Source organism: Rhamphochromis longiceps, linkage group LG23 (assembly GCF_057381845.1).
Source record: "Rhamphochromis longiceps isolate RC_006_pf linkage group LG23, R_longiceps_female_GT1.1, whole genome shotgun sequence".
Lineage (NCBI taxonomy): Eukaryota > Metazoa > Chordata > Actinopteri > Cichliformes > Cichlidae > Rhamphochromis > Rhamphochromis longiceps.
This window is the reverse complement of record NC_140578.1, coordinates 36,296,075-36,310,111: the sequence shown is the minus strand read 5'-3', so window position 1 is coordinate 36,310,111 and position 14,037 is coordinate 36,296,075. Positions and strand designations below refer to the sequence as shown.

At 39.6% G+C, this 14,037-nt stretch overlaps 1 long non-coding RNA gene across 1 annotated transcript in view; it reads right to left on the bottom strand.

Moving 5' to 3' along the window:
- Nucleotides 1–14,037, bottom strand: part of LOC146642502 (uncharacterized) — a 501,695-nt gene that overhangs the window by 454,499 nt on the left and 33,159 nt on the right. The window lies entirely within an intron of this gene.

Here is a 14,037-nt window from a genome sequence, read left to right as displayed (position 1 = left end):
GACTCACGGACCTGTACCGGGCCGAGGCCCGGGGGTTTGGGACTGCTGGTCTATTACACAAAAGATCCCTCGTTCAGAACCGTGGGGAGATGCAAATATATTTGGGGTTGTGTCATGAATGGGTGTCCGGTGTTAAGATCTAGCAAATCAAATACATGGAGCTGTCTGCTGTGGCAACCCACTGGGAATATGGGAGCAGCCGAAAAAAGAGGCTTTGTGTGCAGAGGAAGGGAAAAAAAGTCATTTCAGTTATTTCAAATGATGACATGTATTTATGCCATCAAATGTCTATCAAAGATTAACTGGCTTGCATGTCTGAAAAGTGAAGCCAACATGGGAATTCTTTAAACTAACATTCTTTGTAATTGTCAGCAGCATGTGACTGGTGGTACAAAGAAGTTTTATTGTTTGGAAACCTGCTGGAGGACAGCTATAAATGCTTTCCTGAGGATTTAATGTTCTAGTACCAAGGCTTATAATACAATGATTTTGATTTTGTAAACATAGCCCCATCAGCGTAAAAAAGGAAGGATAAACTATTGTTAACTATTGATTGACAAATCACTACAGTGTGTGATCCTTTCACTTCATTGTCAGATTTCAAAACAGTGAAATGGTAATGGCAGAAGCACCCAGCTCGCGGCTTCATAACAGGATTACACTAATGTTACAATCAGGTTAGTGAAAACAATAGTTAAAGACTATGGTGTGACCAAAATTAATGTGACCATGTGCAATGAACCTGTTATTTTATTGCATTTGAAATGGTTGCTTGAAGAACTGGACCAGGTTGCAGTCGCTGTCTTCAAAGTGACTTTGAATCAGAAGTTCTAAAATTTCCTCACAAACTGGTGACTGCAAAATGGCATAGGTGCTTGGCAACCTTGCTCTTATATAGGAACATGAATGGAAACCATGTAAATACATGGTTCCTGTGTAGGAGTCCTCAAGTAGTTTACTGATTTTCACATTCCGCTGCTCTAATCTTCAGCAGCTTATAACAGACAGTTTAAAAACTATAAAAAAATTTAAAAGCAGAATAAGAGGTAAAGTTTTTTCTAACAATTACATTTTTCTAGTTTAGTCTTTCCAAAATACTATATTTCATCTATTTTTACAGGGAACAGTCAGGCAAACATTTGACGCACGTGTTTTCTTTATCAACGGCCTTTCTCTTATGCTATTTTGAGAACAGAGAAGAAGTGGCAATACAAAACTGATTTTATACATACCTCAGCTTGCTGTAGTTTAAAGTTATACAATTCTGACCTACAATCTAAAAAAAGATAACTCTGTGACTGAAGGTAAGCTGGGAGAGAGTTCTCTGCCTCAAGTTTATCCTCTCTTGACAGTATCTACTCCCTAGCTGCAAAACTTTGCTGCTATGGGTTTTCTTTTTAAGCACAGTTCACATCTGCTGAGAGACCTTCACCTAGTTTTTTGGTTTTTTGTTGTTGGTGGTGGGTTTTTTTGCAGGACCTACAGACTTAACCCACTTCACATTTCTGTGAGAGTTAGAGTGCAGGGAAGATATCAAACTGTACCTCAACGCCATAAAGAATGGCACGTATTAGAGTGGTAAGTGAATTAAAACCAACATATCATGTCTGTTGTAGTGATGGGTCGGTCGCAAACGAAATGGCTCTTAGAGCCGGATCTTTGAAGTGAACGATGCGAAGGAGCCGTGTTTTTTTCTTCTTCTTTCTCCTGCCCTCTCTTTCACTTTTTTTCGCTTCACGCTGCAAGTCACCCTTGCGTTTGCGCCCCCTCCCCCTCTGCTCAGCGCTGAGCTGAGGGGGTGGGGCGGTAGTTACACTCAAACAGCAGTAGCACACAACAAGAGCAGGAGAGAGAGGGAAAGAAAGAGAGCCAGGAGCAACAACAAGAGACAACACCGTCACATTGGAAAGGTACAGTAAAGAAAATGAGTGACACCAAGAAAAGAAGCAAAGTCTGGAGCCATTTCAATCTTATTGACAAAACAAAGGCAGAGTGTAGAGTCTACAAGAAAAGGATATCATATAGAGCCGGCTCCACAAACAACATGCACAGGCACCTAAGAACTGTCCACCCATCAGTGCAATGGGAAGATAAAACGCAGTCAGTTGAGTGTGATATTAATAGTTCTAAATGCCAACCTTTCCCTTAATTAAAGATCTGGGCGTTCTTTTTCCCCCCCTTTTTTTCCATATTTTCATTTATATTTTATTGTGTTGTGGTTTGCAGTGTTTTGTGTTGTTTCACTTTAAATTTGTTTAAAAGGAAAAAGCTGAAAATTTAAGTAGTTAAAAGTTGAAATGTAAATAGTTGGTTTCTGTATTTTATACTTTATTTATTACATTTTATGTGGAGTGAATAAATAAAAGTATATTTACAGTGGCAGCACGGTGGCACGGTGGTTAGCACTGTTGCCGCACAGCAAGAAGGTCCTGAGTTCAATTCCACCATCAGGCCGGGGTCTTTCTGTGTGGAGTTTGCATGTTCTCCCCGTGTTTGCGTGGGTTCTCTCCGGGTACTCCGGCTTCCTCCCACCGTCCAAAGACATGCAGCTTGTGGGGATAGGTTAATTGGATAATCCAAATTGCCACTAGGTGTGAATGTGTGAATGAATGTGAGTGTGAATGGTTGTCTGTCCCTGTGTGTTAGCCCTGCGACAGACTGGCGACCTGTCCAGGGTGTACCCTGCCTCTCGCCCTGTGACAGCTGGGATAGGCTCCAGCGCCCCCCGCGACCCTGAAAAGGATAAGCGGAAGCGAATGGATGGATGGATGGATATTTACAGTGGCCCCTAGAGACAAAGCACGTACACACTCCAAAACACGTACGAACTCCAAAACACAACGGAAGTGCTCCAGGATGCTAGGGGCCGTGTTGAGCTTTTGTTACCTAGTGGCTACACAAGCCAGGAAGTACCAACAATCGGATTGGCTGTGTGGTAGTAACAGGTAAATGAAGTTTTTTTTTTTTTAATTATTTGAATATATATATATATATGAGTGTTTGTGTATTAATACAAAAACTATAGACATATGAATTCGATTGTGTAATTTAAGTGATCTAGGTAGCTCTGTTTTGGAAGTTCAGTTAACGCTAGAAATGTGTTTTGGAGTTTGTACGTGCTTTGGAGTTTCTAAGTGCTTTGGAGTTTGTACGTGTTTCGTCTTTAGGGGCCCCATAAATATTTATATATAAACAGACATAAAGAAAAGCGTGTTTTTTTACATTACTAATTCCTTTTGTGCATAATTTTATATTGTTGTTGATAATTAATTAATTAAAGCAACAAAACAACCTGAAGAGCAAGTTGGGAGCCGAAAGAACCGGCTCTTTTTAGTGAACCGAGCTGAAAGAGCCGGAAATCCCATCACTAGTCTGTTGGATACTCGTGTTCAAACCATGTGCCATTAATTTAGGGCACAAAATCATGGCTAAAGAATATTTTCCCATAGAGTTTTATGCTAATCCAGCCTGTCACAACCCAGACTGGAGCACATATTTAATACATGTTCGTCTATAGGAGCCCCCACACGCTTCAAAGTGTGTCACAAGGACGCGTCGCAATCCCCTCTACGCCAACATCTACCAGCAGGTCTCCTCATCACTGTTTCAGAATGACTCACACAGCTGGCGACTAAAAATAGCTTATAAGTCTCCTTCCTTGGCTCACAATCTCTCCCTCTTATCTCTTTACCCGCTCTCCGCTTCTCCTTTTCTCTTAATTTGTCTCTCACTATTCCCTCTCTCCACATCTTCCACACAAATACCCCAAACTGGTGAATTAGAGTATGAATCATCAGTGTCCTCTGGAAAAAACAAAACAAAACAGAATTACACAGGATTGGGAGGGGAGGGGATGATGTAGCACAGCTGGAAAATGATGAACTCAGAATATAGGTCATAGCGAGATGATGTTATCAAAGCTTAAATCAGACAAAAGGAAATGATATGGCTCAGGTCCATGTTTGCTATTACGCAAACGTAACCTACTTTCCCACCTGCCTGTGCTGTGATATGGTATTATTTTTTATTTTGTCCACACAAAAAAATCATCCAAATGAACATTGTTCTGTTGTAAAATACACTCTTCCACAAGGCAACCAGAGCTTTACACTCAATCACAGATTTTCACTTGGGATCTGCAGAGTACAACCACAGCCTTGTAGAGATGGTCACTGAGCTGTTCCACTGGAGCGGCTGGAGGGTTAGGTGCTTGACTCGAAAACATCTTGACAGTAGTTGCTGATGCAGGGCGGCGTGTTCCCTGCTAGCTAATGCTTTTATGTTGACACACAGAGCTCATGCCAACCTTTTATGAAATGTTATCAATCAGCCAGGTAGGGTTTTCCCTCATTGTGCATGAAACCTGCAATTAACTGCAATGAAAATGGCTGTGCCGTAAAAGGCTATATTTAAGGTGGCTCAAGAGCAAATTAAATAAGAGGGTTGTGGCTTTGGTTCAATATGTATTTACAAAATAAATAAAGCAGCCAATATTCCCATTTTACAACTGTTAAATATTGATATTTTAATGACACTAGAAGGAATATACTGATATGGTACTGGATAATTACGGTGGCCCCTAGAGACAAAGCACGTACAAACTCCAAAACACTTGCAAACTCCAAAACACTTGCAAAATCCAAAACACATGCAAATTTCCAAAACACAATGGAAGTGCTCCAGGACGCTAGGGGCAGTGTTGAGCTTTTGTTACCTAGTAACTACACAAGCCAGGAAGTACCAATGACCGGATTTGGGCTGTATCCCAATTCAGGGTCTGCAGCCTTAAAGGCCGCATTTTAAGGCCGATTACGGCACAGCAACACGACGAAGGCTGTCCCAATTCAAAGGCTGCTCGAAATGCGGCCCTCAAATGCTTCCTTAATTTCCCTGAATTTTAAGGATGGGCCAAACATATCCCAGATTTCACAGCGCGGCGGTGGTGTGGATAATTTTACCGAAAAAAACGGCGGAAGCAGAGCCGCCGAAGAGTAAACTTTCAGAAGTAAGTACTGAATATTATGTCACTTATTTATGCGCAAATGTTGTTATAATGAAGAACATTAAAACATTACTGTTGGCCACATATCGGGAAAGTTATGTGACATTAGCGATGTTTGTACTAACTTGGTTTTAAAGCCTTTACTTCAAAATATACGCCGTTCAATAGTTGACTTTAATCTTACTGAGAATGTGATGATTTTATGGATAATTAAAGTCAGTCATATATCCACAAACACAACAGGCTGAAAGTCAGTGATGCTGCTCGGTTTGCAGTCCTGAGTATCACGGCACAAGCAGGATTCACTGCACTGTTAATGTTAGCTATGTTATATTGTTGCCTCTATTCGGTGGTGTCGAGCCAAACGGACTTTAACGTGTGTTTGAACGAGCTGACGGTTCACTCGTTAAGCTGAAAGAAAGATGCTTTAATCACAGGAGTCACACATGTGTCCACTGTACCATCTGGGAACTCTTTTTGTTTCGTAATGACACAAATACTAAATCCTCCTTCTTTTGTGCTGTTTTGCAGCAGTGTATACACCTGAGACTGTCACCTGTCTGTCTGTCCTTCACTCTCTCTCTCTGTTTCTTTCTCTCTGATTGTGTAATAAAAGTATGAACATTCATTTATAAGTTACACTTGTGTTTGAATCCTGCAGCTTATCACACATTTGATTTCCATGTGTGACAACTGCAAGTGTCCAGAGTGAGGACAGACTGAGGGACCCACTGCTGCACATCATCTGTGAGGCTTTGTACCCCTGATGATCCACCAGGACAAACTCATCAGTGTGTGAGGAAGAGGAGGAGGAAGAGCCAGCAGCAGCTGACAGATGGAGAGAATAGACAGACTGTTCCCTGTTTGTGAAGGACTGCTAGAAAAAGTTTAACATAACTAATTGTCTGTCCTGAATCAGTCTTATTAAGTAATGTTCAAATAATTTTATCCTCCCAGTGTTTTCAGTGTGGGAGAAAGTACTCAGGGCCTTCAAGTTACACACTATGAAAGGCAGCAACAAGTTTAACATTCAGAAACCTAAAGTATGTATCAGCAGCAGAATGGACCTAAAAATAAATGTTTGTTTCAGTTCTATGAAGCTTTGAGTATTTTGGATTAGTAGTACTGCTGTGTTTGTTGCATCATATTGCTGTAATTGTTTATATGCTTTATATATTCTGAGGTAAGTTGATCTATAGTGTTACATCATATTCTATAAGGATGTTATGTGTTTGTATACTTTCTGCCCAGTTTGACCCATTTAGCAGAAGTCAGCCTGTTTAAGGCTCTGATATCTATTCTGTATGACTTAAAGCAGTTATGACATGGTCTGATTTTCTCACCCAATAAAGGAATATTCAATATATCAGTCTACTCTTCATTTTATCAGAAACATTTATCACAGCTTGTACATTTTCTTTTTATAAATATATGTAAGCAATGAGCCAAATTTAGTAATGCCAACATACTGAAGGAACAACATTTGTCTCTTATATATGATACACCTATATATACACTGTCAAAGACACTTGTCTTTGAGTGAAGATTTAAGGTGATAAGACATATAAATAACTGCAACTTGAATCTGTACTGAAGCTCAGTATTTGACACAGAGTTCATGTTCACTGCTGTAATAGCTAATAATGATTAATATAATAACCATAATATTGGCCATATTATATTTACATTACCAAAGTGATATGACTTTAGTCTCATGAACAACATTAGCTAATTCTTATTTACTAGCTAATCTTAAATGACTGTTCAGTACAGAAATGAAGCCCAAAAATCATGTTTTACTGTCCTGTGGTCTCAGCCTCAGATACTTATCAAATCACACAAAGCTCTTGTAGAAACAAACAAACAAATTAACAAAATATGTTCTCCTTCATTTCTGTCAAACAAAGTTGTATGACACGTTTCCAGCGGTTAGTATCATGGTTGCTAGGCAACCTGGGAAGCGCGACGGAGACTAGACCGTCCCATACAGACAAACTTGCCGTTTATTTTGCAAATCGAGCTCAACACTGCCCCTAGCGTCCTGGAGCACTTCCGTTGTGTTTTGGAATTTGCATGTGTTTTGGAGTTTGCAAGTGTTTTGGATTTTGCAAGTGTTTTGGAGTTTGCAAGTGTTTGGAGTTTGTACGTGCTTTGTCTCTAGGGGCCACCGTAGATAATATTCGCATAAAGTCAAATATAATATGACATATGATGTGTTACCTTAGAATATGAATAAAAGTAAGAACAAAATAAAAAGACTGAAATATAATTAGTTGCTGCTGGTCATATTGCTTTAAGCAATGGTATTATTTCAGAATTTTACAATCAGTGTAAATCCTCTCACATGGAAACACTGGTACTTTATTTTATGTTTGTGGGCAAAAAACTACCAAAAGCAGTTTTGTTTATAGAATTCATGCCAAGATATATTTACAAATGAGTCTAAAACTGGACCCAAAGAAAAAGAGTGAAAAGTCAAATGCTAAAAACTGCACTTCCTGTAATGGCCACTTGAGCCTGGCACCAAAAGTGAGTAAGTCCTCATAGACTCGCACGTTAAAATGCACAAATTGACAGCAGAACAAAAATGCTTTTGGTGACTACAGCTAATTTCTTCCTTTGTCTTCCTTTGTACGGGGAGAATTTGTGTACAATTCTGTAGTCTACACCATTTAAGTCTAACAGTCAGACATTGTATTGGGCCGCACGTCTTGATCTTTGAATTCAGGTGTTTTCAATCCTGTTACTACAGGTGTCTAAATTCAAGCACGTATCCAAGCATGATAGTGTAATAGTGTCACCGTTGGTAGTCAGTGGCGGTGAAATTTCACCGACGGTATAATTGCAAAATGGAAATATATAGGAACCACCACAGCTCAGTTATGAAGTCGCAAAGGCACAGATTGGGGTTCACTGAGTGCTGACTTATAGTCTGGACCACTTGACTGTGCTACAGTAGTAATGTTGGTGCATTTGGAGCATTTTAATGCGTTTATCCGATAAGTAAAAGGGGCTGTGTGGTTAATCTTACTAACAGCCCACCCTAGAAGTCGCTGCTCTGGTTTTGGTGAGCTACAGCCTGCTATACACATTTATTAGCTGATTTATTACCGTTTACCATATGTTGTTGAATTTAAAGTGGAAGTTTGAAGAGCAATGTGTCATCACAGTGGCTACTTGCATTTCTTAAATACAGCTTATGGTGCAAAGTAGGTTACCAAGTCACTGCATATAGATTATTTCTATACTTTGCCATTTCAAGCATTTGATTAAATATGTTTATTGTCCCAAAAATCCCCAAATGTACTTGTAAATAGTTTGCTTTCTGGTTACTGAGTCATATCAGTCAGCCAGCTACTATGGAGAGGATTAATATGTGACTCTAGAATGCATTTAGGTTAAAACCTTGACCACTGAGTTTTTGCATCCAGCCCTGACCAGTTTTAATTGTAGAAACAGCAGCTCAACACTATCAAAAGAAAGATTTAAAGGCTTGATACAGCTTTGGGAAGCCTAGTTTATCATATACTTTTGGAGGATTTGTTGACTCTCTGTAGTATTTTATCCAGTTTCACTCCTGTAATCCAATTTTTATGTTTGGACATGAAACATGTAATGAAATGTATATTTAATAAATACTTTTTCAACTGTAGTCTGGCAAAACAAACATCTGAATCTATAACGTACCATAATTCAGCCTTATTTTCTACAGTTGACAGGCTAACAAACCCTCCTGTGTCAGTGGCAGCTGAACTTCATTCGACCATGGCCTGCAATGACTTTGCCAAATTCTTCACTGAAAAAATCCAAAAAATTAGACAAGCAATTGGTACATCAACAGCAGATCCAGGATATGTACTGTGTCCACCAAAAAACTGTTTAAACACCATGAAACAGTTTCAACCTATTAACAGCAAAGACCTGGAGGACATCTTAGGTCAACTGAACTCCTCCTCCTGCTGTTTAGATGTCCTGCCAACAAGTTTTTTCAAAAAGGTCTCAAAGACTTTAGAGTCAGACCTGTTACAGATCGTCAACTTTTCTTTATTATCAGGTGTGTTTCCAGAATCACTAAAAACTGCTGTAATCAAACCTATACTGAAAAAGGACAATCTTGACAAGACACAAATGAACAACTACAGGCCGATCTCAAATCTCCCGTTTTTAAGTAAGATCATTGAAAAAGCAGTTTCTCAACAGCTCAGTTACTTCTTAAAACAGAATAATTGCTACGATGCCTTCCAGTCAGGTTTTAGACAGAACCACAGCACTGAAACCGCTCTGACCAAAGTGTTTAATGACATATGTCTGAATACAGACAGTGGAAAAATGTCAGTCCTAGTTTTACTGGATCTCAGTGCAGCATTTGATACAGTTGACCACAACATATTACTCAAACGACTGGAGAACTGGACAGGTCTTTCAGGAACTGTACTAAACTGGTTCAAAACATACGTAGAAAACAGGAAATACTTTGTATCAATAGGTAACTTCACATCTGAGCAGACAAGTATCACATGTGGAGTTCCCCAAGGTTCCATCTTGGGACCCCTTCTGTTTAACATCTACATGCTCCCACTGGCACAGATTATAAACAACAACAAAATAAACTATCACAGCTATGCAGATGACACACAAATATATATCACAATGTCACCAGGAGACCGAGGCCCTGTACAGGCTCTTGGTAAATGCATTGAGGAAATCAATGACTGGTTGTGCCACAATTTTCTCCAGCTAAACAAAAACAAAACTGAGGTAATAGTCTTTGGCGCCAAAGAAAAACGATTACAGGTCACCAGAGAACTTCAATCTATACATCTAAAAACCACAAACCAGGCGAGAAATTTGGGTGTAGTGATGGATGCAGACCTAAACTTAGAAAAACACATTAAGACAATAACAAAGTCAGCTTACTATCACCTCAAGAATATATCAAGGATAAAAGATCTGATGTCTCAACAAGACCTGGAAAAACTAGTCCATGCATTCATCTTTAGTAGGCTTGATTACTGTAACAGCATCTTTACAGGTCTACCTAAAAAATCAGTCAGACAACTACAGCTCATTCAGAACTCTGCTGCTTGAGTCCTCACTAAGACCAAAAAAGTGGACCACATCAGTCTAGCTCTGAGGTCTTTACACTGGCTGCCTGTCCGTCAGAGGATAGACTTTAAAGTTCTGATGCTGGCCTATAAAGCTCTGAATGGTTTAGGACCAAAATACATCAATGACCTCCTGACCCAGTATGAACCATCCAGATCCCTCAGGTCATCTGGATCCGGTCTTTTATCAGTTCCCAGAGTCAGAACCAGACACGGAGAAGCTGCATTCAGCTTTTATGCTCCTTATATCTGGAACAAACTCCCAGAAAGCCTCAGATCAGCTGAAACACTCAGTTTATTTAAATCCAGGTTGAAGACTCACCTGTTCTCAGCTGCATTTGAATAAAGCACCAAATCCACACTTTAAGCTTAAAATTCAAAACTTACATTTAACTACTGATTTTATCTACTGTTCTGATTTTATCTGTTTTGATTTTATATACTGTTTTGTTTGTTTGTTTGTTAATTAGTTAGTTAGTTTATTTGCTTGTTTTAATCAATTTTTAAATCATGCTTTTTATTTGTTCTTGTTTCTAATGTCTCTGTAAAGCACTTTGAATCGCCTTGTTGTTGAATTGTGCTATACAAATAAACTTGCCTTGCCTTGCCTTGCCTTCCTGCTACAGGCCCGTTCCTTTAGCACATGCTGTGCGTATTGTACCTGATATTTCAACAGTGCCTTGTTTTTGATCTACCATGTACTCCATCATTTAACAGCAGCTGATTAAAGTTCAGAATCTAACCAGCGGCCCTCATATACACCCTTGCCAGCTAACTTTCCCCTTACCAGTTTTTGGTGAGGAACATTTGTTCATTAGTAAAACCAACAGCTCACTCCCACCAGACTTTCATCCCTGTATCCAAATACTTGGCATATTCCAAAATATTAGCAAGCGTTTCTTGGCAAGAGCAGGAAGCAGGGATTTAATTTGGTGAACTTTGTGTATTTTAATGGTTTTGATACTAGCAGTGTTAATGTAGAGAGCTATAGCAGCTAGTAACAGGCACGGCTCCATATGACTCAAAGCTGGCGTCTGCACTGTTTGAGTGGTAACGCAGACACTGCACCATGATATCAAAGCAACCAGTTCTGCTGTGTGAAGGCACAGTTTGCTTATAGTACACTGTAATCACTAATGACTTAAAGAGCATTTTAACACCCACTCCAACGCATAGATTGATATTACACCTGACAGTCAATCAGAATTAATAGAATTATTACAAACAGCTTGGATTCTCTTGTATGACTTGAAGCATGTTATCCCTGAGTTTGAGCTTTGTTTCATAATTTGAGGGCCTATACGAGAAGTTAGCACGAGAAAATGCTAACTTCCTGGTTTGAGACCAGATGTAGGGTTGTACATTTAGCTTTACTTTGCGGTCAATCGCTACTGCGAAGATATACTCCAAAATCATGTCCAAAACTCGAAAACGGAAAGATCGCGTTAAGTTACAAAGAGCAGAAGGTGGGAACACTCACCACTGTTGTGTCATAAAAAATCTAATGATCAATTTTGACGTTTAAAGAGTTTAGATCAATCAGTTGTTTACATCACTCAACACAGGCAGAACTGCATTACTGCAGCAGAAGACACATCATCCACATTCAGAAGCACATCTCTGTATAGTGACAGTTATTATGATTTAAACAGGCAAATGTTCAGCATTCAAACCACAGGTGAAGAATAGTCAAACCAGATGTTTCCCTGTTATGTCGAGATCAGCTAGTCAAGTACACACCTACACAGCATGTTAACAAACCGTGAAAAAAAGCCACACAAAAAATGAACGATTACTGGTAACGTTTTCTATGCATTAGTATTTACGAAGGGTATGTTGTGACTTACCTTCACAATTACAGTGGTCCCTCGCTATAACGCGGTTCACCTTTCACCTCGCTGTTTCGCAGATTTTTTAGTGCAAGTTTGCATGTTTATTTATTTTTTTTTACATCACATTGTGTCCTGATCGCTGCAGACGATCTCCTCCGTGATGTCTCTCCTGTACAGTACAGAATCGCTGCATCGATCGCTAGCAGTGTGACTCTGAAGTACTGTACATCTACGATGTCGACGAAACGTTTTTAAAAAATAAAAGTGGCTACTTGATTTCACCTATCGCTGGTTATTTTTAGAACATAACACCCGCGATAAACGAGGGACCGCTGTTTACAGATACTGAGAAATATAAAATTTGAATCCCTTTTCTCTTTTGCTCTGAGACGCGGGGGAAAAATATCGACAAGTCGATGAACATCATTTACAGATATATTGGATAAATGCCCAAAACATCTACAGAAATGTAAATCGCCGCTTGAGTCATTCATTTGCTAAACTTGTTTTGGACCGTAAACAAGGCGTGAATAGGACACCGGAAACAAAGCTCCCCACAGGAGTTTCCGCACCGGAAGTAGCATATGCTAACGTGCACATAGTCTATAGTACCACAAAACATTACAGATTTTTCAACAATTTTTTTTTTTTCTTCTTGACGACAGAACTACAGAAGCGAGCGGTCTCTGTATCTCAAAGTAAAGATATGGCCAAATGTAATTTTGGCATGTGTGGATAATTTCCCCCTTCATAACAATTCTAAGAGGTTACTTTTTTTACAGCTCTAGCATGTTACTGAAGTTAGGAGTGTGGGTGCTTTCACTGACAGGTGTGGCAAACAGCTATAGCCAATAGCTGTTTGAACTAGACCTGCCAAGCTTGTTTGTGCTGTTTGCTTTGATGTAAAGTACAGGGTATCCAGGAATTTGGGGCATCAGTATTATTTAGCAGAATTCTAGCATTTTATATCACTGTTGCGTAGGATTTGGGGTGTGCTGCACAGATGCAGATACTGGCTAATTACAGCAGTTCACTAGCCTATGCCTTGACTCCGCTGACTTAATAAGCTCTTTCACACAATCCAGCAAACTATACGGCTGCTTCTGAAGTCTCATCTCTTCAGAGAGAAACTGGGCCTACCTCCAAAGGCCACCAATCTGAACCACGGTGCATCTTTAGCTTCCATGTTAACATAAGCCAACTGCTAGTGTGGGGTGGCGCAATCTAAAGCAGAGATATGGAGTTCAAACTGCCTCTAGGACAGAAATGACTGAATTTTAGTTTGCTCTTTGCAAACATCTACAAAGGCAACATCACAAGAGTGATCTTAAAGCTAAGTGTATGCTGACCCTAACCCAGAAATCAGAGCCTGATCTCCAACAGATAACAACAGCAGTGATGAGTAGTCAAGTTTGGAACCTACAGTAAAATCACTGTGGTCATCACTGAATGCTCTTTGGGTTGATTTTCATCATTGCTTTGTGTTGTGGGCTTTGTGTTCATACATAAATACTGAAAAAAATATCCTATGTGTGTCCTCTTTAGCAAAGGGATTTGTATAATATAAGTGTGCTGGACTATAGCCTCAGGTTTATGTTGTTAACTGGTAAATATGAGACAGTGCATTTCGGGTAATTTTGCAGAGTAACCCAAAAGTAATGTAATGAGTAGTGTAAAAAAACTATATGTTCTGGTGAGTAACTACAGACACATAAGTAAGTTACCTTTTAGAAAAATAATGAAGGACTGGCTCCAATACTGTCCTATAACAGCTGATACCTGTGAGGCTGATGTCTATTGCCAATCCATCTCAAGCCATAAGGAAGATATCAGGCTTTTCTTTAGGTGATATAGTCAGTGGTGGTCTTAGCCTATTTGGTGCCCTGGGCGAACACCCCTCTGGCAGGGGGAGTGTTTAATTTTGCACTCCAGATCACCCATCCCCCAACCCGAGGATCACCACAACATAACCTAATGGACCTACACCTTTGTAACGGTCTTTTGCATTTGATGTTTGTTGCATTTGATGTTTGTTGCATTTAATATTTGTTAAGCTGTATGTCTGGATTTTGTTCCTTTGCGCCCTCTGGTGGTGAAC